This window comes from Dasypus novemcinctus, chromosome 1 (assembly GCF_030445035.2).
Source record: "Dasypus novemcinctus isolate mDasNov1 chromosome 1, mDasNov1.1.hap2, whole genome shotgun sequence".
Classification (NCBI taxonomy): domain Eukaryota; kingdom Metazoa; phylum Chordata; class Mammalia; order Cingulata; family Dasypodidae; genus Dasypus; species Dasypus novemcinctus.
The window spans coordinates 206563511-206589842 of NC_080673.1; the positions used below are offsets into that span (position 1 = coordinate 206563511).

Consider the following 26332-nt stretch of genomic DNA (forward strand, 5'->3'; position numbering starts at 1 on the left):
GAGTGCGCTCTGATCTACTGCACAGCAGAGCCACGGCCTGCGAGGCTTCTCTATGGTCTCAGAGGCCTGTGCTATCCAGTGTCTCCCACCTCACCACAAACCAAGGGCATTTTTGTCCTTGCCATTGTTGAGCAAAAAAAAGGACAACAATCTAACAAAGCCATTATGTCCTCCAGCAAATCTAAAATGAGCTAGATATTAAACTTTTGACCACATAATAGTTTAAAGCTGTGATGCTGTCCCATACAGAAAGGACCTGCTAACAGTAGTTTAGTTCATTTCTGAAGAAATTGATTTCTGGTATTTTGCCCAGAAAAGTATTAATAGTAATTATGCAAAGGATTCCTTACAGACAAAAGTCAAGAAGCTGCTCACATATATGCATTCATGCAAATGGGATATGCTCCTCACCAGCATACTCTCTATTGGTTCAAAGAACAAGGTGGGTACTGAAAATACAAGCATATGCCCCAGGTTGTGAATAACTTAAAAGATGCCAAGAAAGCTCAAATTTACAAGTCTGCTAATATGGCTACTTACGTTATCTTAATTTTAATACCAATGTTTTCTCTGATATATGTTCAAATAAACTAAATTAAGTTCATCTATACTAAATCCCTAAATAGCATCTTTGCTAATCATCCAAATAGTTCAACTTCTATTCTGTTTTTAGAAAACATTGGGAAAAAAGCTTTAAGAATATATATGTAGTATTTTCTGAGCACCCATTAGACCCAGTCACCTTGCTGGGCACTAGAAATTTAAAAATTACCTAGATATTGCCCACACTTTCAGGACACTGGACTCACTGTGAAAGGCAGAGGTGTTGATGTGTGAGCCACCAACATATAGATGGTAGTTAAAAACATGAGAGGACCCCATAAGGAGAGCCGCCCAGTGCAAAAGAAAGCGCAGCCTGCCAGGAATGGCAACGCAAACATGGAGAACTGACACAACAAGATGACCCAACAAAAAAGAAACACAGATTCCCGTGCTGCTGACAATAACAGAAGTGGACAAAAAAAGACACAGCAAACAGACACAGAGAACAGACAACGGGGGGGGGGGCGGGGATAAATAAATAAGTAAATCTTTGAAAAAAAAACTTTACTGCTAAAAAATTTATATTCAATGAAGAAATATTGTTAAACAACCTTTTATTGTATTTGGGGGGCCATTCTTTTGGATCAAACTAAGTTAAAATTAAAAGATTAAACTAAAAAAATCTTACAGGATACCTTTAGAGAAGAGCCGGCTTTAAAGACTACATCTAGATTACTGATGCCTTTGCTCTACACAGTGACTGTTAGGCCCCAGATGTTTTCATGCTTTGTCTTTAAACCCTTGAAATAGTGCCACTTTAGGCTCTACCATGTCTCTAGATTTCAGAGAAGCAATATACAAATTTATCTTTTCCTAGGGAAAAAAAATCTTTCTTCAACTGATTCTCTGGTTTTTGGTATCCACAATAAAAATGTATTTTGCATATCAACCAACTATTCTCTAAATCCTTGCTATTCCACATGTAGGCCAAAGGAGCCGGGAGCTTCAGAGAGAGGAAGACTCCCCGGCTCCAGCCCAGATCTACTTAATCTGAATTTCTGTCTTAGCATGATTCCCAGAGGAGTCACAGCACATGAAAAAGCTGACCACGCCAGCTCAGGCTCACAGTGTGCGTCATCCTGTTCCAAGTGTCCTTCTACCTATGCCTTGGTTCCATCCCTTCCTATCCTTAGGGACACTGCTCCCTGTATTTCATGGATTGTGCAGCTGCAGCCACCACCGTTGTCATCCTCACTATCACTGCTGTTGACAATGTGGCTTAGAGGTTAAGAACAAAACCTCTGGAGCTGGAATGCCAGGACTTGAATCCCAGATCTGTTATGTCCCTGCCAAGTGATCTGTTTCCTTATCTATAAATGGGAAAATAATAGTCTACCAACAAACATGGAGTTGAGAGGCTCAAATACAAGTCAAGGGCAAGACCTGGCATAAAATTCCAGTCCCTGCCACCCTCCACCCTCCTGGCCATCATCAGTAACGCTGCTTCAGTTTTCTATTGCAGCTCAACAAATTACCCCACAACTGTGGCAGCTTAAAATAATTATTTGTATAAAATTTCATGATTTTATAGGTTAGAAATTTAGGCAAAGCTCAACCAGGTGATCCTTCTGTGCTCTTTGTGACGCTTACAAGGTCACTTGGTGGTTTCTAAGGTTTTTTAAAAAAAATTTTTATTGAGTTTAAGAGTTCTTAACATGTTCTGGATGCAGATTTCTTCTCTGGTATATGATTTGCAATATTTTCTTTCATTCTGTTGTCCTTTCATGTTCTTTTTTTTTCTTTTATTTGTTTTTTTTTTAATTAATTGATTACAAGGAATGTTACATTAAAAAACATAAAAAACAAAAAAGATAAAAGGATCCCATATAACTCATTCCCTACCACATCATTTTTGTAAATTGTATTTTTTTGAAGATATATACATCACAAAAAAACATGAGGTTACACTGAAAAACATACGAGGTTCCTATATACCCCCAACCCCCACCCCAAAAACCTCCCTCATCATTGTGGCAGCCTCATCGCACCCAGTGAACACATTTTGGGGCACTGCTGCACCACACAGATAATAGTTTAGCCTGTAGTTCACACTCTCCCCCAGTACAATCAGTGGGTTATGGCAGGATATATAAAGTCCAGCATCTGGGAAGCAGACTTTGGCCCAGGGGTTAGGGTGTCCGTCTACCACATGGCAGGTCCGTGGTTCAAACCCCGGGCCTCCTTGACCCGTGTGGAGCTGGCCCATGCGCAGTGCTGATGCACGCAAGGAGTGCTGTGCTACACAGGGGTGTCCCCGCACAGGGGAGCCCCACGCGCAAGGAGTGTGCCCCGTAAGGAGCGCTGCCCAGGGCAAAAGAAAGTGCAGCCTGCCCAGGAATGGTGCCACACACACAAAGAGCTGATACAACAAGATGACACAACAAAAAGAAGCACAGATTCCCGTGCTGCTGACAACAACAGAAGCGGACAAAGACGACGCAGCAAATAGACACAGAGAACAGACAACCGGGGTGGGAGGGAAAGGGGAGAGAAATAAATAAATCTTTAAAAAAAAAAAAAAAGCTCACAGCGAATGGACACAGAGAGCAGACAATGGGGTGGGGGGTGGGGGATGGGGGTTGGGGGTTGGGGGAAGGGGAGAGAAATACATAAAAGAATAAATCTTTAAAATAATAATAATAAGTGATAAATCCAACTCCCACGTTAAAGGCCTGGGGGGTCTCTGTACTCTAACTCTTGGTTCAGAAACAAAATGTTGTGTTTGGAGCAGTTATATTGCTCCAGTGTGGTCTCTATGGTGTTTCTTACACTTGAGCAACAGAAATCCAATAAACAAATATTTAAAGTGCATTTTAAAAACAAAAAACAAAAAAGACCCAAAAACTATGACTAGACCTCAGCCCAGACCAACTGAATGAGAATCTCTGGACGTGGAGCCTGGCATCAGCATTTTTAAAGCTCCCCAGGTGACAATGTGCAGAGTTGAGAACTGAGACCCACTGATCTGTACACATTAATGGAGCCCAAATTTTTACCTATGGCCCTAAATGCTCCCGAGTCTAAACCTGTGTACCCAAAGGCCAATAAAATATCTCCATGTGAATGTTTACAAAGTCCACTCAAATCTATCTTGTCTAAAACAGAACTCCTAATCTCCCCCAGTCTTGTCGCCCTACTTCTAGTCTTAACCCCGTTTAATTCATTCTCCATAATAACAGAATCAAATCATGTGTGCCCCTGCTCAAGTCCTATCAACTGTTCTCTCCAGCTGCTAGAATAAAATCAGGAATCTTGGCCACAACTTGCAGGGACATGCCGACTCGGCCCTGTCCACCTTCCTGACCACGCCCTGCACCACTCTGTCCTCTTCACAGTGCCCAAGATACACTGGCCTCCCTTCTGTCCTCAGATACACTCAACTCCTTCCTGCATCGGAGCCTTACACTTGCTATTCTCTCTGCCTAGAATATAAATTTATTCCAGCTACAGTGCGTGGCTTACTCTTTATCAGTCAGGCTTCAGGTCAAATTTCATCTCAAAAGCTTTAAATTTGCTTCCCTGACCACCCTATCGCTGTTCTCTCCTATCATACTGCTTTTTCCTTCCCTTCAACGTACTTACCACTATCAGAGCGCTGGAACCAGAGTGCCTGAGTTCAAATCCAACTTAGCCCCTTACAGGCTCTGTAACCTTGGGATAATTACTTAAAATCTCTGGCCTCAGTCTCCACATTTGAAATATGAGGATAACAACAGTACCCACCTGATAAGGTTGATGCATGTAAAATGCTTAGAACAAGTTCCCGACACAGAGGAAGCATTCAAGTGTAAGCTATCAGTATTACTGTCAGAGAGGTATTGTCTGTCTCCTCTATTAGAAACCCCAAAAGCAGGAAACAATCTCATTCACAACTGTATTCACAGAGCAAACACAAAATACACCCTCAATAAGTATACGTTACAGGAATAAATACACATTCAGGTCTACCATTTTGGACAGGCAAGGCTAACCTAAGTTTGCTTTCCAGAGGCATGTGATTATAAGAAAAACCATCCCTTTACTTCATCCAGTCGCAAGTGATGTATAACTAAAGAGGCTCGAGGGATACAGCAGCAAACTAAACAGACTTCAAATCTCAGCTGACCACAAGCAAGGAAATTCCAGACTGCAACAGGACAATTGGGTTTGTGTTTCTAAGTTACCTCAGTTTTATGTTTCTAAGAATTACGTCAATTCTCAAAGTTGATATACAAAACAAAAGTAGTTCTGTCTGCTTCTAGCGTACTGGATTTGGAGTCGCACACAAGTATAATTCCCAGAAGTATGGAAATAAAAGAAAAGGTGAATTCTATAATACAGAGAAATTATAACTATGCATGGTACTCTAAAGAGGTCCGTAATGCTGCAAGGGCACCCAAATGAGTACATCAGGAAGCACAGGTATAAGAAATGAAGATTAGTTCAATTTTCACATAAAGGAAGAAAATACTGATTAATGTAACCTGGCAGCCTACTGCCTCAGTCTCCCACTCCCAGGTTAAGCAGGAACAAAGGAAACCAGCTTAAGCCAGTCCTATAGGCAGTAAAAAAAGATGCCCAAGAAAGAGCTAAGTCAATACCAATTCAGCACTAAATTCCATTCCTTATTTGGCAAAGGGGAGCAGGTGAAAAGTAAAATGGTTGGAATGTGATGGGGGAAGCGGTTAATCACAAACTTTTGCGCGGGAAAGTTAGATCTTCTGGGATAGGCTGTAACCTCTGAAGTATCCAGTCTATGGAGAAACAGAGGAAGGGCTTGCGTGCTAGGCTTAGGGGTACAAATTGTGTCATTTTTCTTTGTTAGGGGCGCCAGCCATGTTTTCTGGTTGTGCGCCGCTTCTTGCAAGATTGAGAATAAATTCTTTTCTTCCCCACAACCAGGTAAGCCTTATTTTCTTCCAGAAGAAGATTTCTTTCTAACATGGGTTGAAAAGATACCTAGCAGTACAGAAAAGTCTATGTGGATTTGATAATGAAGAATAAAACCACTTTGCAATCTAGTGAAACATATTAGGAAGGACTGCCCAACAGCAATATCCTAAAAGATGAGATTGTTTCTCCTGGAAAAATATATAGCTCACTATCAGACTAATGGTTTAATAATTATGAAATAGTAAAATGGAAAAGTATTTTGTGATAAAAATGATCTTACAGATAATCTGAATCTGTAGGACATGACCAATGATTTCAGTTGTTTAAACAGCACATAGGGAATGGTGCTGCAGTCATGCAACAAGCAAGTACACAACAGAGATGCAGAGGTCAGTGTCTGCTCGGCACCACCTTCCGCCAACCTTTCCCTCCCGCCGCTGTCCCTAGCACCCCTCGCTAGCAAAGACAAGGATGTTCCCTCAACTGCATCGAGGTGGTCTGGGCAGTTGTTTCCCCTATATGGACTGAAATCAACCTCACAGTAAGAAAATACCTGAGTGGACTTGAAGGTCCTACAATGGCTGAAAGGCAGTGATAAGTAATGGGAAGAAGACAGGTTTTGAAGTGACTGGGTTCAAATCCCAGCCCTGATACATATCAGTGGCTTACCCTCAGGCAAGCCCCCTACCAGTACCTCAGTTTTTTCATCTTCTCAAGGGGGATGATGATGATACCCATCTTACAAGACTGCCAAGGTTTAGGCAGGATATGCTCAATACGACGTCTGCTGCCATTAACCACATTAGCAAGGAAATTCTGTAAATGGTCAGCACACTGCCAGCCAGTGTAACTTTTGGTTCAACGTGAAGGCTCCTGTTCCTACCCTCCCTATCAACTCAGCTCTAGATTTTCACAGAGGATTAGCAGAAGAATGCCTTGAAATTACAGGGTAGACAGGAATTGATTCTAACTTGACTATTGAACAGAAAGCTCTAGCTAACTGGATGTTCTGATGAAAAAAATTACCAGTTTTCAAACACCTGGAATATAATAAAAATTCACTTAACACTAAAAAATACTGAGCATATAAATTTAATGTAATCTCTACCAAAATTCCAACAGCGTTTACTACAGAAATGGAAAAGCTGATCCTCAAATTCATAGGGAATTGCAAGTGGCCCTGAACAGCCAAAACAATCTCGACAAAGTACAACTTTGGAGGACTCACAATTCCTGATTTCAAAACTTACAACAAAATTATAGTAATTAAAAGTATGGTCCTGGCATAAGGATAGACACTGAGACCAATGAAATAGAACTGAGAGTCCAGATACTAACTCACTTATCTACGGACAGTTGACTTTTTGACAAGATGCCAAGTCCATTCACTAGGGAAGAAACAGTCTCTTCAACATTGGTGCCAGGTCAATTGGAAATCCACATGTAAAAGAATGAATGTGGACCCTTACTTCTCACTACTTAATGAAATAATACATCAAAATTATTTCAAAATAGATCAAAGACCATTTTGTACTAAAAAACTAGTACTAAAAAACTATTAAAAAAAAAAAAAAGGAATTATCTTCAGGACCTTGCAATAGACAATACATTTTAGATTTTACACCAAAAGCACGAGCCACACAAAAAAAAAATAGATAAAAAGAACATCAAAACTAAAAACTTTTGTGCAAAGGACATTAGCAAGAAAGTGAAAAGACAACTTACAAAATGGGAGAAAAGAGTTTCAAATCATGTATCTGATAAAGGTTTAATATCCAGAATATATAAAGAACTTGTACAACTCAAGAGACAAACAACCCAATTAAAAACTGGGCCAAGGACTTGAATAGACATTTCTCTAAAGATGGTATCCAAGAGGCTAACAAGTATATGAAAAGACATCACATACTCAAACTTCATTAGCCATCAAAGAAATGACAATTAAAGCTACAATGGATACCACTTCACACCACTTCACGCTAGAACAGCCATTATTTTAAAAACTGAAGGGACAGCTTTCACCTACCATTTGGGAGGGCCTGGGTTCGATCCCTGGGGCCTCCTCGTGAAAAAGAATAGAAAGCAGGCTCACATGGTGAGCCAGTGCCCACATGAGTGCCCACATGGTGAGCCAGTGCCCCACACAAATAAGTCACGCAGCAAGATGACGACGCATCAAAAGAGAGACAAGGGGAGAGTCAAGGTGAAGCACAGCAGAAACTGGGAACTGAGGTGGCGCAAGTGACAGGGAACCTCTCTCCACATCAGAGGTCTCCAGGGTTGAATCCTGGTGAATCCTAGAGGAGAGAAGATGAGAAGACAGAACAAACAGCAAAAAACAAAACAAAACAAAAACACAGCAGGGTGGGAGGAGAGGAAGGGGGAAAAGTAAATCTTAAAAAATAAAATAAAATAATAACTGAAGATAAACTTCACCAAGGATGCGGAAAAACAGGAACCCTCATATATTACTATTAAGAATGTAAAATGGTGCAGCCACTGTGAAAAATAGTTTGATCAGTCCTCAGAAAATAAAGCACAGAATTAACCATATGATCTACCAATTCCACTCCTAGGTACATACCCCCAAGAAGTGAAAACAGGAACTCAAGTGGGTATTTTTATACTAATATTCATGGCATAATTGCTGAAAACGGAAAAAAAAAAAGAGAGAGAAAACCCACTGTATTAGTCAGTCAAAGGGGTACTGATACAAAATATCAGAAATGAGTTGGTTTCTATAAAGGGTATTTATTTGGGATAGAAGTTTACAGCTATCAGGCCATAAAGCATAAGTTATTTCCCTCACCCAAGTCCACTGCCACATGCTGGAGCAAGATGGCTGCCAACATCTGCCAGGGTTCAGGTTTCCCAGGTTCCTCTCTTCCCGGGGTTCATTCTCTCCAGGCTCAACTACTCTGTTTCCTCCACAAGGTCAGCTGTAGACTAAGAGGCTCTCTAGGCTCTGCCTCTCTCCACAAGGTCAGCTGTAGACTATCAGGTGAATGGCTCTCTCTCTCTTCCCAGGGTTTTGGCTGTGTCTCCATTTTCCAGGCTCCACATCAAGACACCAGCATCAAAACTCCAACTTCAAAATCTCCAACTCTGTCTTATGCCATGTCTTTTTTCTGTGAGTTTCCACCCCTGGGGACTCAATACCCTACTGATGTGGCCCAATCAAAGTCCTAATCATAATTTAATCATGCCCAGGTATAGACCAGCTTACAAACATAATCCAATATCTATTTTTTGGAATTTATAACTATATCAAACTGCTACACCCACCAAATATCCATCAGGAAGAGAATGAATAAACAAATTGTGGTATATTCATACCATGGAATGTATTAAATTACCTTCAAAACATTATTTATTATTTATTACCCTCAATACATTATTTATTTTTTTGCAATTTAACAGTATCTATGAAAATTGTAGCTATATATATCTGTAGCTTCACACTCACGGGCACTACATGACATATGAACAAGTGTATTTATTGCAACAATGTTTGTGATAATAAAAGGTACTGATTACTTAAATTATAAACCCCATTATTTTAAAAAGTACTTATCTTTTTGGGATTGAGGGAAACAAAACCCTACAATTTTTGTAGCCCCTTTTAGTTTAAACATAAAAACAAAACGTTAAAAACAACACTGTATTTCTGTGTATACATAAGTGTTTTTAAAACTTTGAAGTTATAAAGATATAGATTTAAATTTTAGGAATAAAATCTTTTAAATTGAGGGGGAAAACAACTTCGAGAAAAGTAGGAAAGATTCACATTCTTCAAAATACTAACAACTGATTTTACCCAGACACAGGTGGCAATTTTGTCACTGGAATAGTGGAAGGAACTGTGCAAGACATAGATGGGACAGCTAGGCAGTGTGCCTAAAGGAGACTCGCACTCTTTTTTCTGAGTTACTGGGGCTGGGGATTGAAGTTGGGACCGCGCATGCAGGGAGCCAGCACTCAAGCACTGAGCCACATGGGTTCCCCTGAGTTTGTTTGTTTGATTGCTCGTTGTTTGTTTTTGTTCTTAGGAAGCACCAGGGACCAAACCTGGGACCTCCCATGTTGGAAGCAAGCACTCAACCGCTCGAGCCACATCCACTCCCCGTACTCTTTTTAAAGGAGAAAAGATGCTTATCCCTCCCATTCTGTCATTCAATACTTAGCTAATATGAGGATTTTTTTAAAAGATAAATTTATTTCCCCCCCCCCCACGCTGCTTACATTCGCTGTCTGCTATGTCCATTTGCTGCATATTCTTCTGTGTCTGCTTGTCTTCTCTTCTTGTCTTCTCTTTAGGAGGCACTGGGAACCATTCCAGAACCTTCCAACATGGGAGAGAAGCACTCTTTTGAGCCATCTCAGCTCCTTGGTTTGTTGTGTCTCTCACTGTCTCTCCTCTGAGTCTCTTTTTTGTTGCATCATCTTGTTGCACCAGCTCTCCATGAGGGCCAGCTCACTTTCACCAGGAGGCCCCAGGAACCGAAACTGGGACCCTCCATATGGTAGATGGGAGCGCAAACACGTGAGCTACATTTGCTTCCCAATATGAGCATTTTTAACTCAAACTTAATCTAGCTTTGAAATGACTGAATAGTTCATTCTTTTCCAAGTATGTTATTAATGTTTTCCTTGGAAATCTTGTAGCCTATCCTCTTTGACCTTCTCAGAGTCACCCGGGATAGAAACAATCTATATAGTCAAGTTTTCAGTCCCCAATACTCAAATAAATAAGAACTTTCTAAAATTAAGGGATGAGATATACCTGAAAATTACTTCAACACAACAGGCCAAAACACTCCTGAAAAATTACAGTTTTTTGTTTGTTTTAAGTTAGGCCAGTAAAAATATATTGGGAAATGGGGGAAAAGAACAGCGCTTGCTGAGAAATGGGAGCAAAGGACGGAAATACACATCGAGATTCGGTGTGGGCTCCTCTAGGCAGAGAACGCCTACAGCATATTTAATAAATCAAAAATGCAGAGCACTCACAAATAACCGTAACACAGCATAAAAAATAAATATCCCAGAAAGTGTGACCCTCTACAGCAGCAGATACTTTGAAAATCCTAGTTCCAAGGCCTTTCTGAGTTGGAGCTTGGCAAACTGATATAATGTCTTTAAAATGCTAACTGCTTGAAGGGTAAAAACTGACATTTGAAAGGAAAATTCATAGTAAAGGAAACCTCCAAAATGGGTTAGGATTAAATTTCGCTTCCTTTTCAGCTAACAGGCTCTGAGAAGGAAGCAACAGCAGCACCGTGTCAGCAGAGGGATCACCAACATCTCCCCACTCCAAGACACACGAAGGAAGGGGTTGCTGTATTTGGCACTTCTCTGATTAGTAGGTGAGGGTGAATTTTTTTCATGTGTTTTTTTAGATGTGAAATTTCCCACAGGGTCTGTTTATTTCCTTTGGCCACCTATCTGTTGAGATATTGATGTGTTTATTTAAATAAATAGTATATAGCTTTTAAGCTTCTGTCATGGATGACATACCCAGAATATAACCTTCCATAATTTTATTTTACAAGTAAATATTTTAACACTTTGTATATTTAGCTTCGCAAATCTCTTCTTCTGCGATATCTTCTACTTTGAAGGAGAAAGTTATCTTTACTTAACCAGCACAAGTCTAATAAAATGTTTCAAGAAAGTACTAAGCCAGTGAATCTCAGAAATACTTTTTTTCTCCACAACATCTCTCTAACTTCTAAGATTTCTCTATAATCCACCCAGAATTTATTTGATGTATATGAGATATAATATAGAGCAAACTGAAGCGGTAGACCACATGGCCAACAAAGCAACGGCGGCCCTACCCGGCCAGAAACCTCCTGAGGGATCCGTGAGATCCCAGCCACAACGATCCCGTTCAGGGCCAAGGGAAGGCCCTCAAAAGGCTTCACCACTGGCACCCTGAAAAATGACAGGCGGGGCATCCAATCAGAACAGCACATAGAGTTTAAAAAGTCCTGACTTGGGGCCCCACAAGCGCGCAGCTCTCCCTGCAGCACAGCCGTGGTTCACGCCTCAGACCGTGCACTTCTCTTGTTTTGTTTCCTAATAAACTCTTTACTCCCTTGCCTACCCTATGGCGTGTCCTTAAATTCTTTTATATGACATAAGCCAAGAACCTAGACGCCCAGAAACCTGTGCCATCTGGTAACAAAACCATTCTTCTCAAATAGTTTTCCAATGATCTCAATACCAATTATCTTTTCTCTCCTCAGACAAGCCAGTCTTATTTCTTATTTTCTTATCTTGGTCCAATGATTCATGTGTCTATTTTTGTGCCAGCAGCACCCAATTAACTGTTCCATAATGTACAGTTGTCTCTCCTTGAAAAAGTTTATCAGTTTGTATTTGTTTCCTATTTGTAATAAAATGCACCAAGTCATATACTCCAGGTTGTTGGGAAATTAGAAATATCTAGCACAATATCTGGCACATAGTGGCTGACCTACAAATAGTAAACATTTGAATAGTTATAGTGTCTGATGGGAACATAAAAGTGACATGCTAAAAAATTCATCTCAAAAACTTCAATAACATTAAGTTTAATCAAAAGTTAAAATACATCATTTAAAATTATTCTATTATAAACTTGTATGTCACCTTTTTAATTTTAAATAAAATGTGTTCAATCTATACCTATCAACACACTTAGCACTAATCATTTTGTGAGCAATTCTCTTTAATTCAATCCCTACATTAATAGTCTAGAAAAGTTTACTGAAAACAGACATGGGTGTGGTTTTGAACACAACTCCAGGAGAGGCAACTAAAGAAACATAAGCCGACCCAACTGGTTAATGGAAAAATTTAAGAGAACTTTAACATATCCTATCCTGTTTTTATTTCCAAAATCTGTGTGATAACATCGGTACAAAAAAGAATTTGGCTTTGGTCTTCATCAAAATTAAATGTGCCTCTCAATGCCAGATGATGAATAAATGTGCTCCATGCATATCTAGTGGTGGCTCTGAGGCCACACTACTGGATTCTGAGCTCAGTTTTACCACTACCAGCTGTTTAACTTTGGGAACATTTCTTCATCTCTCTATGCCTCAATTTCGTCATCTGTAAAACAGGGACAATACTGTCATCTACTTGCTGGTTTTAAGATTAAATGAGTTCATGAGTATAGTCCTGGTACAGAGTAAGCATTCAATTAGTGGTAGTTATTATCACTGGCAGCAGCAGAGTCATCTCTAAGGACAATCTCAAAAATAAATAAAGAACACTGGAAGATTCTATGACAGGCACTGATGAAATATCTTCCTGGGTATGTGCAAAGGTATACACACAGCCACCACATATTAAGCGTTCCCTCTTTCAGGCCGTACCACTGTTCTGTCCCGTCCATCTATGACAATGACTAGACTGCCAGTTTACTAAAGGGTGGAGCTACAGTGCTTTGCCTTCTGACAACCCAACACAATGTGCTGACCATAGCAGTTCTTTAATAAATGTTTATTAAATTAACGTAAGAGAAAAAAAGCAGTGAGAGAGAAACTGAGATTCACACATTTTTACCAACACAAGGAAAATTGGTAATTAGAAGTCACTGGTGATTTAAAGATGATTACCTTGAGTCCCGGAGAGAAGTAATGACTTCACCAGGTTTCCCATGCTGATCGTCACTGGCCACACTGAAGCCAGCTCCTCCCTGTACCAAGCAGAACACCAAGGACTGCAAACTGAACCTTTTACACTCAACCTCAAACTGAATAAATTTTCTGATTTTAAACCAGTACAGCACTACTACTTCCACTACCAATAAAAAACACTTGGAGGTCTCAAATAAGTCAGATACTCTGAGAGGCTCTAACACCCAAGTAGAGTCGCAATAAATAAATAAATAAAAAGCTTGCATTATAAGAAATACATGAGTTGTGAGAAGATGGTGGAGCACGAAGGTCCAGGAATCAGTCCCTCTAACAGAACTACTACTAAACAGGCAGGAACTGGCTGGATCACCTATTTTTAAACTCTTGAGTCCAACAGAACACGGTACAGCATCCAGGGAACAGCAAGAGGAAGAGGCTGATAAATTACGGTTAAAGCATCACTACATTGCTCTCCAGACAGCTGTTACTGGTGCCCATCCCCCATTCTGGCAGCAGGCCACCATGAGGTCCACTTCAGGGTTAGCTTGCTGGTGCCAGAGAGGGACATAAAATTTCACTTCCCCAAAGTGGGTAGGGGATGAAGCCAATGCTGATCACTGCTTCTGATTAGCTATTTCCGATCACTGGAGGCCAGAGTCTGAATGCAGCAACTGTCCCAACCTGCCCCAGACAAAGGCAGCAGAGGAGGCTTAAAGACATATGCTTGCTCAGAGCTGCAGAGGACAGGTGAAGGGCTACACTGACTGGGCAAGTCAGGAAAGGGCAGCTTTGGGGGAGTTGTGGAAGAAGTGCCCAGTATCCTTCCTGACCCTTTCCACATCCCCTTCCTAAGGCAGTATGTAGCAGGCTGGGGCTCCCTTATTCTGGCTGGGAAAGACTGACTTGGGAACTCCTCTCCTTTGAGGGCCTCCTCCCTGCCCCCAGAATCTGCTCTCCAGTCAAAAGCAGCTTGAGACAAGGAAAACAGTGAAAGAAACAATTGAGGTAGATGGCCTGGGATAAAGGCTTACCTGCTTTGAATCCTGCAGCAGAACACCCAGGAAAGGGAAAAGGTCTGTTTCCTGGGCAGTAGAGGGGGGCATTCAAATTCCTAAAAACAGGCAAACTCCTAAGGCCACTAGTAAGCACAAGCCGAGGACAAGACACAGGTCAGAAATGACATGCATGACCCTGTACTCTGCGTTCACCTTGGGCTGACCTGCGTGACAGGGAGGTTGAACTGACAGAGAGCACTAGACAATGCAAAGTCAATAAGCAAACACAGTGAAAATTGGCTTTTGCTTAGATTTGCTTGGTTTTGTTAGCTCCTGACCCTCAAAAAAATGTGTCATATTACAGCCGGTTAAAAATCAAAGAAACAAAAAAATAACAAGTGTGGGAGAGGATGCAGAGAAATAGGAACACTCATTCATTGCTGGTTTCAATGAAAATGGTGCAGCTGATGTGGAAAACAGTTCGGCAGTTCCTCAGAAAGTTAAGCATAGAAGCATCATACGACACAGCAATCCCATTCTTGATATAAACCCAAAACAAATGAAAGCAGGGACTGTAACACGTATGTGCACACCAATGTTCACAGCAACATAAATCACAACTGCCAAATGATGGAAGCAACCCAAGTGTCCATCAACTGATGAATGGATACATAAAATGTAGTATACACACACAATGGAAAATTATTCAGCTATAAAAAGGAATGAAGTCCTGATACATGCAACAACATGAGCAAACCTTGAAAGATGTCATATTGAGTGAAATAAGTGAGCTACAAAAGGACAAATATTGTATAATCTCACTGATTTGAAACACTAGAATAAGCCAGAATCTAGAATACAGGTTACCAGGGATTAATATGGGCTATAGAAAATAGTATAATTACAAAAATGTATACCTTAGTCAAGTGAAACAAATGTACCACACCAATGCAAGGTGTTAATAATAGGTTGCCATATGAGAACCCTGAATTTTTTTTTTTTTTTTTAATTTTGGGAAGGAAAAATTTATTAACAACTGGCCAAGCTCAGGAACTTTTGTTGAAAACCCCAAGCTGAGAACCCTGAATTTTATGTATGATTTTTTCTGTATACCCACAACTTCTCTAATAAAAAACAACAAAAAATAAAGAAATACATGAAACCTCAAGGACCAAAGACCCAAAATAATGCAAGTGAAACTAGAACTGGAAATGGAAAGTACTTATAAAGGTCATGTTACCAGAGGACAAATTCCAAAAAACAACATGGGGGGTTGGGGTAGGGAAAGGGGAGCTAATGAGCCAGAACCCTGTAAGGAGGCTGTAGAAGTTGTCTCAGGTAAGCAGTGATCCTCGCTCTTAATACAAGTAAATAAAAATCTTCTCAGAAAGAAACATCCTCAATTTCGGTACGAGGTTTTCTACAGAGTAATACTAACCAAATATGAACTTCAAGTTAAAAATTCAACAAACTCAGAAACAACCTCAGCGTGAGATTCATCAAAAACAACCACCTTAGATTTACATCCTGTAACGGTTTGAAGCTCTTTTGTGAATCCCAGAAAATCATATTCTTAAAACTAATCCATTCCTGGATTCAATGAGAGACTCACTGATTACATTAGATTCAGTGAAGGGACCCTAGTTTGGGTCACTTTAGGGACTTTGATTGGACTACATCAGTGAGGCCAGACCCAGGTTGTTCTCTGTGGAAACAAGGGGTTGGGATGCGCCCCCTCTTACATGAAACACAGTCTAAAGCACAAAGCTACCCCACCTAACCTAGACACTCACTGGTTAAAAAGTAACAGGTCTATTTCAAACTTTGATCTCCTTAAGGCTATATACTCACTTCCTATGATAATATCACCAAACACCTCATTTGTGCACCTCATGTAACTTTTGCAGAACCTGTTCTCATACCCTATAAGGCCTCTGTCCTGAGACTCCTTATATTTCCCCTTTTGTTGCTTCTTTGAGGAAAGCTAACTTCATTCTTCAACCTGCTGCCACTGAAGGAAGTCCCAACAAAGTTCACCTCTAACCATTTGTCGGGTGCGTTTTTTGGTTTTACAGCTGCCCCCAATCCGTGCCCTTCAAAGTTGGGTTGAAATAGTCTCCACCCTCCTCTGCAGGCTTATATAAACTGAGCACTGAAAGCAGCAACACAAAAGTGAAAGGAAGCTACCATTTTGACCCTGCCATGTGAAAGAGAGGATCAAGTGCAATCACAGAAAGACAAAGGCGGCCTGAGAGGCTGAGAGAGGTCCCAGAGGCCAGAAGTTGAAATCAGCTGAGCAGAGAGGTACAGAAAGAGGACCCCAAGAGGCTAGGCCCAGGGACAGCTCAAAGGTGCCATGTGCTTGATGGCCCATAGCTGAGCACAAGAAGAAAATATGCCTGGAGGCAAAGACTGAGACCTGGCAGATATCCAGTCATTTTGCCTTGCCACTTGGCAGGAATCCCCGAGACAGCATCTCTGATGAGGCCCTGATTTGGACATTTTCACAGTCTTGGAACTTGTAAGATTTTACACCAAATAAATTCCCTTTATATTAATAAGAGCCAAAACATTTCTGGTAAATTACATTGGGACCCTTAAAAAGATTTTAGATACTAGAATTACACAGACCACAGATTAACTACATATGAAATGCTTAAAAAATAAATTAACCATAAATATGACAAGCCATGGAGACTACCAAAAATGAGAAAGCAGAGTTGACAAAGAAACCAAATAGAACCTTTAGAAATGAGACATGTAGAAATTTTAAAAACCAACAGATGAATTAATCATAGCTTTAGACACAAAGAGAGAATTAGTGAATTAAAAGATACACACTGGGTAGCAGATGTGGCTCAACCACCTGGGCGTCTGCCTACCACAAGGGAGGTCCCAGGATCAGGTTTCGGTGCCTCCTAAAAAAGGAAAGATGACGAGCAAATGCCGCCTCCCACCACAGAGCTACACGCTGCCCCTGCCGCAACAAGTGGAGGTCACAAGCCTGCAAACATGGCAGCCCACGGGCGGAGGAGGCTCAGCCTGCTGGGCACGAGCCTCTCATGGGAGGTCCCAGGTTCAGTTCCCCAGGTCTCCTGGAGAAGGAGAGCAAACAATGAGCAGACGGACGAAAGAAATATCTGGCGGGAGGTAGGATAAATAAAAATAAATTTAAAAAATAATAAATAAATCTTTAAGAAAAAAAGATTTGAAATAATTGCCCAGAAAACAAAAGAAAGACAAGGAATTGGAAAATATGAAAGGAAATATAGAGGAAAGAATAAAAAGTTCTACTACCCATTTACTTGGAGTTATAGTTAGAAATAATATAGGGAAGAGTCAACAGTCAAAAGAGTGGTTGATGATTTTCCAGAACTGAAGGACAGGAATCCATACATATGAAACAAAATAAATAAGGAGAAATCCATACCTTATACACATTGTAACCAATCTACAAAACAGCAAAGACAAAACAAAACAAAACAAAAAAAGCTAAAATCAACCAGAGGAAAAGAGACATACCTAACAAACGGATAACAATTATCGACTACTGGAAACTTGTTAACAGAAACAACAAAAGCTAGAGGGCAGTAGAATATCTCACCATGCTAAGAGGAAATAACTGTCAATCTAGATTTCTACACCAAGCAAAACTGTTTTTCAGAAGTTTGTGTGAAATAAAGTACTTTCAAATGAACAAAACAGAGGTAGCACCTGAAAACCTACAGTTCAAAGGACATCTAAAGAAGTACCTTCAGAAAATTTTTTAAAAAAAATGAACCAAGGAGAAAAATCAGAAATACAATAAAGATGATGAATATAGGAATTGCTAAATGGGAAAGTACAGTTAAAAGGGTTTTTTACTGCTGTTGTTTTGGTTTTTTTGTAGGAAAACAGTGATGATGTCTAATTTAGAGTTTTAAAAAAAAGGCCAGGGCTAAATCTGAGAGTTGAACAAGCTGGAGTTAAAATATTTTAATGTCCTTGTTTTGCCTGGGGTGGGGGAGGTAATAAGACATAGACTTTGGATTTCATTAAACATATATGGTAAAATTTCAAGGAGAACACTAAAAGAATATAAGTAGAGCATATAATTTCCAAACCAAAAGAGAGTTGAGAATAAAGAAAAACCAACAAAAAAAAACTCAGTTTTTTAAAAACACAAACATAGGGAGGAAGAAAGAACAAAGGAAAAGAGGTAAAACTACATACAAAATACAAATTTATCAGGATCACAATAAATGTAAATGAGCAAAATTATGCCAGTTAAAAGAGATAAATTACATGTAGTTATAAGAGACATCCATTGTATTAAGCTGAATAATGACCCCCAAAGATATTAGGTCTTAATCTCTGGAGTCTGTGAAAGTTACCTTGTATGGTGAAGACTTTGCAGGTGTGACTAAGTTAAGGCTCTTGAGATGGTTAGAGTAGCCTGAACCATCCAGGTGAGCTCTAAATGCAATCACCAGGATCCTTATAAAAGGGAGGCAGAGAGAGATTTGACTACTGAGATGAGAAGGCAGTAAGACCAAGGAGGCACAGACTGAAGTGATGCTACCACAAATGAAGAGGCCAGCAGCCACCATAAGCAGGCAAGGAACAGTTTATCCCCTGCAACCTCTACAGGGAACAACGGTGCTGCCAACACCTTGACTTTGGCCCAGTGATAATGATTTCAAACCTCTCCTCTGCCGAAGTGAGAGAATAAATTTGTTGCTTTAAGCCAAGTTTCTGGTAACTTGTTACAGCAGCAACAGGAAACACCCATAAACACACGCACACAAAAAATGTGAAAGTAAATGGAAGAAAGTACATAAACCAACCCAACAAAAGTTATAACTATACTAATGAAGACAAAAAAGGAGCAAGAGAGAAGCGGACTTTGCCCAGAGGATAGGGAGTCCGTCTACCACATGGGAGGTCCGCAGTTCAAACCTCAGGCCTCCTTGACCCACGTGGAGCTGGCCCACACGCAGTGCTGATGTACGCAAGAAGTGCCATGCCACGCAGGGGAGTCCCCCACGTAGGGGAGCCCCACGCACAAGGAGTGCACCCTGTAAGGAGAGCCGCCCAGCGTAAAAAAAGTGCAGCCTGCCCAGGAGCGGTGCCACACACACGGAGAGCTGATGCAGCAAGATGACGCAACAAAAAAACAAACAGATTCCCATGCCAATGACAACAACAGAAGTGGACAAAAAGAAGAACACACAGCAAATAGATACAGAGAATAGACAACTGGGGCGGGGGACGGGGGGGGGAAGGGGAGAGAAATAAATAAAATAAATCTTTAAAAAAAAAAGGAGCAAGAAAAATTAAGTATTTGTTCAGGACAGAAAACAATCATTAATGATAAAAAGTTAAATTCAAAGGAAGATGAAAATTCTAAACTGATATATGACTAATAAAAGATATATATATAAAGCAAAAATTGCTTGAACTCCAAAAAAATAGACAAATCTACCATCACAATGGTAGATTAACACATACTCAATTATTGATAGGCCAGGCAGTCAAAATATTAAGACAGCAGACTTGGCCCAGTAGTTAGGGCGTCCGTCTACCACATGGGAGGTCCGCGGTTCAAACCCCGGGCCTCCCGACCCGTGTGCCGCTCGCCCATGCACAGTGCTGATGCACGCAAGGAATGCCATGCCACACAGGGGTGTCCCCGGCGTAGGGGAGCCCCACGCGCAAGGAGTGCGCCCCGTAAGGAGAGCTGCCCAGTGCGAAAGAAAGTGCAGCCTGCCTAGGAATGGTGCTGCACACACAGAGAATTGACACAACAAGATGACACAACAAAAAAAAAAGGAAACACAGATTCCCATGCTGCTGACAACAACAGAAGTGGACAAAGAAGATGCAGCAAATAGACACAGAGAACAGACAATGGGGGGACGGAGAGAAATAAATATATAAATCTTAAAAAAAAAGTTTCATAAGCAGTAACATTCTTAAAAAATTAAGTAAATAGTATATAGAAAATAAGAACAATGCAAACAAGTTAGACTGTTAGATATATGTAGAGCCTTGCACCTCAAAATTAGAGAATACACAGTTTTCTCTGATATACAGGCAACATTTACAAACATCTCATACTGCCATTAAAGTCAATCTCAAATTTCAGAGAATCAGCAGCATACAAACTATTTTTCTGGTCACAATGCAAATAAAACCTCAGTCAATAACAGGAAGATTTATAAAGAATATGATCAGAAAATCAAATGCAAACTTTTAAATAATTATGGGTAAAAAAAACCATAAGGAATATTTAAATATACTTATATAATGAAAAGACTACCTATGAAAACTATTGGCTTCACTAAAGAGATACTTCTAGAGAATGGATAGCCTCAAACACATCAAAAAAGAATAAGTGCCGAAAACAGGGACAACCAGCAAGATGGTGGCAGACTAAGAAGCTCCTAGCGTCAGCTCCTGCTCCAGGGCAGTTAGTAAACACCCAGAGCTCTCTGGAGCTGCTGAAGCACCTGTCTGGGGGGCTCCAGGAGACCAGAAGAGCATCCTGCCGCATCCTTGAAGGAATGGGAGGAGGAGACTGCCCATCTGCTGAGAACATTCATAAGTAGAGGGCTCCATGCCCCAGAGGCCAGTGCCATCCTCCGCTGGAAGCACAAGTCGCCTCAGGAGCTCTACTGTGGCTGGAATTGAAAGCTTGACTCCCCAAAATATGGGGGAGGAAGAGATGGCTGGGCACCAGCCTCAGCTACTGATGAGTAAATTCACTGCCTGAAGTATAACCCTGAGAACAGCTGAAGTATGAGCCTGTCCAAGTCAGGAGGAGGCTGGTAGCCGCCATCTTAACTCCATGCCTGGCATGAGGGGAAGCAGGGTGGACTGAAAATCCCAGTGCAGGTGGGGACCGGCTTCTTTCCATCCAGATCAGATGGCAGCTCTAGCCTACGTCCCAGCCCCAACTCTGGGAGGAAGGAAGCCAGGAGACCTGCACCAGCCTCTCCAGGTAATTACCCGCCAAGCCACGGAGGCCAGTGATTGTCCTACTTTGGCAGGGCAAGCCACCCCAGGAGCTATTCTGTGGCTGGAATTGGAAGCTCCATTTCCCAAAAACAGGGAGGAGGAGACAGTTGGCCACCAATTTCAGCTACTGATTGGTGGATTTGGCTGGCTAAGGTCCAGGAACAGCTAGAGTGTGAATCTGCCCAAATCAAAGAGAGGTTGGTGGTGGCCATTTTGGCTCCACCCCCAGCCTGAGGGGAAGCCAGGCCCACCAAAAAGCACAGTGACAGCAGGTACCAGTCTCTTACATCCAAATCCGCCGGCAGCCCTAGACTAGGCTTCAGTCCCAACTAAGGCAGGGAGGAGCTGGTGGGCCCTGCACCAGTCTATCCAGGTAACTGTACGTACCTTTGGCTAGGAAAGACTGAAAATCGGAAGTCTACAAGGGCAACTGTGGTTATCCTGGACCCACACTGCAGACTGCTGTCCACACCTGCAGCTCCATCCTGCCCCAGGCAGAGGAGACTGAAGCCTCATCAGTATCTATGGGCAACTACGGTCTACACCTGCATGACTTGGATTATTCCACACAGCTGTGACTCTGTCCTACCCTTAGCAAAGGAAAAAGTTGGGAGACGCTTCATCGGTTCCTGAGGCAATGAGAGCAGCTTGAGCCTCCAACTTATAGCACCAACTACATCCTTAGCTCCTATTGCACAACCAGCAAGGGGGAAAGGGCAGGAAGCCCTAAAGAGAAAAATTGCACCCAGAATAAATACTCTAGTAATCCAGGTGCCAAGACACCAAAAAAAATTACAATCCACACCAAAAACAGGAAGATACGGCCCAGTTAAAGAGACAAGATAAGCCTCCAGATAACATAAAGGAGTTGAGACAACTAATCATAGATGTTCAAACAAATCTCCTTAATAAATTCAATGAGTTGGCTAAAGAGATTAAGGATATTAAGACAACACTGGATGAGCACAAAGAAAAATTTGAAAGCATACACAGAAAACCAGATGATCTTATGGGAATGAAAGGCACAATAAATGAAATTTAAAAACATCCAATCATATAATAGTAGATTTGAGGAGGCAGAAGAAAGGATTGGTGAGCTTAAAGAAACAGCCTCTGAAAGTAAACATACAAAAGAGCAGATGAAGAATGGAAAAAGCTGAACAAGATCTCAGGGAACTTAAAGAAAGGAAAGACATGCAAACATACGTGTCATGAGTGTCCCAGAAGGAGAAGAGAAGGGAAAAGGGGCAGAAGGAATGTTTGAAGAAATAATGGTAGAAAAGTTCCTAACCCTATTGAAAGACATAGATATCCATGTTCAGGAAGCACAATCCGAAAAAATCCAAACAGACCAACTCCAAGACAAATACTCATCAGAATGTCAAATGCCAAAGACAAAGAGAAAATTCTGAGAACAGCAAGAGAAAAGCAATGCATAACATATAGGGGATACCCAAAAAGATTAAGGGCTGACTTCTCATCAGAAACCATGGAGGCAAGACGACAGTGGTCTGATATATTTAAGATACTACAAGAGAAAAACTTTCAACCAAGAATCTTATATCCAGCAAGACTGTCTTTCAAAACTGAGGGCGAGATTAGACTATTCACAGATAAACAGAAACTGAGAGAATTTCTAACCAAGAGACAAGAATTTCAGGAAATGCAAAAAGGTGTGCTAGAGCCTGAAAAGAAAAGAACGAGAGAAAGGCCTGGAGGTGAGTCTAGAAATGAAGATGGTATCAATAAAAGTAACCAAAAGTGTCAAAAAGAGTAGGGAAAATAAAATATGACAGATAAAACTCAAATAGGAATAAACTTAACCAACGATGTAAAGCACTTGTACTCAGAAAACTGCACCTCAATGTTAAAAAAAATCAAAAAAGGGCCTAAATAATTGGAATAACATTCCATACTCATGGATTGGAAGACTAAATATCATTAAGACGTCAATTCTACTCAAACTGATATACAGATTCAATGCAATCCCGATAAAATTTCCACCATTAAAAAAAAAATTGAAAACACGATCATCACATTTATTTGGAAGGGTAAGGGGTCCTGAATAGCCAGCAACATCTTAAAAAGGAAAAGGGAACTCTCATCGCCAGACTGTAATTAGCTATAGTGGTAAAACAGCATGGTACTGGCATAAAGACAGACACGTAGACCAGTGGAACCAAACTGGTGGTTCAGAAACAGACCCTCACATGTATGGTCAAGTGATTTTTGACTAGCCTGTCAGACCCACACAGTCAGGTACAACAGTCCATCCAACAAATGGTGCTGAGAGAACTGGATATCCATAGCCAAAAGAAGGAACGAGGACCCCTATCTCACATCTTATCCAAAATATAACTCAAAATGGATTGAAAACGTAAATATAAAAGCAAGAACCATTAAACTTCTGGAAGAAACTGTAGGAAAATACCTCAAGCCCTGGTGGTAGGTGATAAATTCTTAAAGGAGATAAGAGGAGGATTGAGAAGGACTACTGATGTTTAATGTATATAGAAGTTTTAATTAGCTTTAATGTAAAAGCGTGGAAATGTATAGAGTGGATGATAACAATTAGTGGCTAACAGCTATTTTATAAATGGGGATATGGCTGAAAATGGTAGTCAAGTAATATAAATGCCAGTTGACAGAATGCTAAATAATAATCTAGGGACTGAATAGCAAGTAAACCCAGAGGTGGATGAGAATTGTGGTTCATGGTACATACGCAAGAGTGTCCTTTGTGAGCTAGAGCAAATGTACATCACTACTACAGGGTGGGGGAATATGAAGAAGCATGGGAAAAATACAACTGGAGTGACCAATAGACTGTGGTTAGCAGTAATAATGTAATATGCTTGCATCTATGCCAAAGATGCACTGTGTTGATAATGGGGCAGCACGGAGAATGTGTGCCAAATGTACACTATCGATGTGGTAACCATCAGATGATACTATCTTATCTGTAACAAATGTTCTACCAATGTGTGGTGTGTTGATAAATGGATGTTGTTTGGGAATTCTGCACATGTGCGTGATTTTTTACAAGTTTACAATTTCTGTCATAAAAAATATATTTAAATAATAATAATAGGGTGGGTTGGGGGGGAAATACACCAAATGTAAGATAAGGACTATAATTAGTAGTAAGATTTTGACAATACTGTTTCATAATCACTAACAAATGTCTCACGACAATACAAGGTATTGGAGGAGGGTTGATGTACGGGACCCCTGTATAATATAATGCATGTTTGCTTTGTCAGTCCACAACTTTTACTGTACACTTATTGTTTATTTATATTCATATATAAATGATATAAAGATAATAATAAGGTGGGTTGGGGGAAAATACTTTGGTTAGTAGTAATATTTTGACAATGCTCATTAATCATTAGTTTAAAATGTTAAACAACAATGCAAGGTACTGGTGGTAGGGTAACTTATGAGAGTCCTGTACGATGTTATGTATGTTTGTTTTGTAAGTTCACAACTATTACTATACACTTGTTGTTCATGTATGTTTATGTGAGTGATATACTTCAATAAATTAAAAAAAGAAAAAAAAGAATAAGTGCAGTAAACAAAGTCCTAACAAGCATGCTCCTGAGGGCTCTAGAGACATCCAGACCTTATAGGCTAGGCACACAACCCCATGAAAGCAGCATCCTGTCGGTGGGCCTTTCCTTGGTATATACGATAACCAATTTACCCAATGTAATAGAATTAGATTAGATGCATTTATAATTTCTCTACCCATGAGTCTTCTACCCCTTTTCTAACCTACAATTAGCACTATACCTGTTCAATATATGTCCCAGACTTAAATCTTCTTGTCTGTTCACATGTAGGTCGAGTCCTGAATCTCAGCAGAGTTGAAGCCAACGCCTACTCTCCAGTTCATCAGACTCACCCAGGACAACAAACAAAATGATGGTGATGGTCAACTCCCACCCAAAAAAAAAAAATAAAGTATCAAAAACTGCAAACAAAACAATTCCTTTCACCTGCCGGTAAGATCTAAGCCCCCTCTTAATCAGAAGCAGAGTGGGCATCACCATCCCCAAATCCTCAAGATTGAGGAATGAGCAAACATAAGGAAGGAATGCAACCAAGGACTTATCATTATTGCAGTAACAGAAGAACTTGTAACACTGGTATAAAGACAGTGGTCACCAGAGGTTCTGAGGGGAAAAAGAAAGAAGAAAAGGTGTAACATGGGCCATTTTTAGGGCACTGGAATTGCTCAGCATGATACTACAATGACAGATACCAGCCATCATAAATTTTGTCAAATCCTATAAAACTGTACAATGCAAAGTGTAAAAACAATGTAAACTATAGCCTTTGGTTAGAAGCAACACTTCAATATTTGTTCATCGACTAACAAATGCACGATTTAAGATGTTATTATTGCTAGGAGAAAATGTGGGAGAGAGGGAGTGAGATATATACTTTCTATGTAACTTCTGTGCAATCTAAAGCCTCTCTAAAAAAAGTTTATTATATGAAAAAAAAAAAAAGTGACCAACATCTAAAAAGTCAGAAAAAGAAATAAAACCCAAATCATTTAGCAATCATATACTCATTATGGTAGGTGCTTTATATATATAATTTCCAATTCTTAAAACAATTCTGGAGGTTGGACTACAGCTGTTTACCACAATTAGAAATGTCCTGATTTCCTGAGTTTAAATGCACATACCCCTTCAGGGGGAAAAAAAAATTTCACATAAATTGTAACTCATGTATCTATTCTTGCAAGTATCACACAGCTTGAGAATAAAGGTGATATCACAGCTTTTTTTCATAACACAGTAAAATCCGGGGTCGATGACCTCAAAAGTTGAAATGAAGTACAAAATACTCATTTTATGAAACAAGTCCTGGCAAAATTTCATAGTTGTACACTATTCCATGAAGTTTCTATTTTACCCTACTGCATTATGAAGCAATCAAAATGGGGAATTGTTTACCAAGGAAAATTTAAGTGTACTTTAAAAAAGAACTGATAGCTAGATTTTTATATAATAATAGGATAAAAATAGCTATGTGTGAACGGCAGAAAAGTTTCAATGACCTAAACAGCTCCGACTGAAACATCCTCTTCTTAATACCCCTACAGAGAAACGCTCACAAGAACTCCTCTGCCTTCTGCACAGACCACAAGACCTTGAAGTGTAGGATCTCTTTTCCTGTCCTCTTTGATGCCCTAATGCCCAGGACAGTGCCCGG

At 40.4% G+C, this 26332-nt stretch overlaps 1 protein-coding gene across 10 annotated transcripts in view; it reads right to left on the reverse strand.

Moving 5' to 3' along the window:
• Positions 1-26332, reverse strand: part of ADD1 (adducin 1) — a 101159-nt gene that overhangs the window by 64469 nt on the left and 10358 nt on the right. The gene's annotated exons all lie outside the window — the stretch shown is intronic.